Raw genomic sequence first — 2,422 nt, forward strand, 5'->3', positions numbered from 1 at the left:
TCCCTCCCTCCGGTCACCGAGGAAGCCCCGAGTTCCTGCAGCCGCACCCCGCCCGAGCACCGGCGCACCTCCGCAGGCACCTAAACGCCGTGATCCGAAAGCAATGCAGTGTTTCCCCTTCCAATGGCCCCCTTCCGTTGGTGATGGCCACCGTTTTCTCCCAGCTCCTCAGCCAATAGCTGCCCAAGGATTCCTTTACTCGATGGGTTTAATCAGGGCAGAAATTAGACATCTTCCTTGGCTCCTTTCTTGTCCTTTTGTGCAGCTATCCCGGACACAAGCAAATCCTGTCCTTCCTACTCGCGAATTTCATTTCCCTCTCTACTGTCTTGGCTCGAATCCTGTGCACTCTCTTCTGCTTGGAAGCCTGTCACTAAGTCGCACCTTCCTATTGCTGATGCCTAATCCCCCCTAGTCACGCAACAGCCAAAGTGAGCTTTTTAAAAAATTTTCAAATTAGTTACTCTCTTGCTGGAAAACTCTCCAGTGGATCCACATCATACTTGGAATAAAATGCAAATTCTTGTCCTGGTTTATAAAACTATGTAATTCGGTTGCCAACGACCTCTCTCCTCTCCTCTCTGACAAAGTTGGATGTTGCAGCCACATAAGCCTTTTTTTTTTTTTTTTTTTTTTGATGCTCCATGAGGCCAAGTTCATTTTCACTTTCGGGCCTTACACTTACTAGTTTTTTGTTTTGTTTTTTGTGTTTGCTAGGACTGCTTTGCTCTTTGAGTTCTCAGATGACTGCCTCCTTCACATTTAGCTCTTTACTCGAGTCATTTTCCATCCAAAACCCATCAATAGTTCCTTACCATTTCTTCTCATTCATTCAAGAATATTAATTGAGCCAGGCAAGGTGGTTCATGCCTGTAATCCCAGCTGCTTGGGAGGCTGAGGCAGGACAATTCTAAATTTGAGGCCAGCCTGAGCAACTTAGCCAAGATCCTGTCTCAAAATAAAACACAAAGGATGCAGCTCATTGGTAGAGCGCCCCCTGGTTAGAGCGATACGAAGTACCTGCCGTCTAGAAGCTTACATTATCGTTCAGACAGTGAACAACTCAGCCAATATATTTTGTGATAAACAGTTAAAAATCAGATTAAAGGAGATAAGAGGTAACATTAAGGTGGATTATATTTTATTTTATATATTTGATGATTAATGAAGATCTTAATCCTTGCATTAAGGAAGATGACATTTGAAAAGAGAACTTAAGAAAATGGAGAGAGACTAGATACAGTCTAGAGAATTCTCTAACATATTGTATGTGGGGGTTAGAATCAGGGCGAAGTCAGCCATGCAGGGCTTTTTTTTTTTTTCTTCTTCAGGGGAGGGACCTGTGGGAACATGTTTTAAGCATGTTAGGTTTGAGATTTTGGTGAGCATATAAATGGAAATTCTGAATAGGCAGTTGGATATAAGAGCCTGGCATTCAAGGACACAGCTCTAGCTCAAGATGTAAACGTAGTAGCTCTGAGACTAGATGGGATCATGGACAGTGAATACAGGTGCCCGGGGAGGAAAGAGGTTCAAGATTGTACCCTGAGTCCTGCAGTGTTCACAGCTTCTGGAGAGAGAGGAGCCAACAAAGAAGATGAGAAGATCAACTAAACCAGTGAAGTGGGGGGAGGCTCAAATAGAAGCTGTGTCCCAGAAGCCAAGTGACAAAGGAGTGTCTTCTGAGGAGAGGGTGATTGACTGGGTCAGATGCTGCTGCTAGGTCAGATGAGATGTGAACTGGGAGTGAGCATTGGATACAACAGTGTTGTGTTGTCAGCGATGCGGATGAGCTGTCTCTGTGGGGTGGTCAGTGTGAGGTGCCAGGTATGAGATGCAAGGAATGCATGCGGACACTCTGTCCAGGAATTTGGCTAACAGGAAAGAGACAAACTGTAGGGCAAAGCAAGTTTAGTTCTTTTTTTTAGGAAGGGAGATGTTACTGTGAATTTGTATGATGATGGAAATGAATCAGGAGAAAGGGGAAAGTTCAGAACTGGGCACCGTGGTGCAGCCTATGATCCCAGCCACTCAGGAGGCTAGGGCAGGAAGATTGCAAGTTGCAGGCAAACCTGGCCAACTTTGTGAGATGCTGTCTCAAAACAATACATAAAAAGTGGGGAGGACGTAGCTAAGTGGTAGAGCATGCCTGGGTTCAGTCCATAGTACCACAGACACACACACAAAAAGGGTATCTTACAGAAGCCAGGTGTGCTGGTTCACACCTGTCATCCCAGCAACCTGGAGGCAATTTAGTAAGCTTCAGAATTTTATTTTATTTTATTTGGCATCAGAGATTGAATCAAGGGGTGCTTAACTACTGAGCCATAATCCCTAACCTTTTTATTTTTTTTATTTTGAGACAGGGTCTCACTAAGTTTCTGAGGGCCTCACTAAATTGCTAAGGCTGGCTTTGAACTCA

The sequence above is a fragment of the Marmota marmota genome, unplaced genomic scaffold (assembly GCF_001458135.2).
Source record: "Marmota marmota marmota unplaced genomic scaffold, marMar, whole genome shotgun sequence".
In the NCBI taxonomy this organism is placed as follows: Eukaryota; Metazoa; Chordata; class Mammalia; order Rodentia; family Sciuridae; genus Marmota; species Marmota marmota.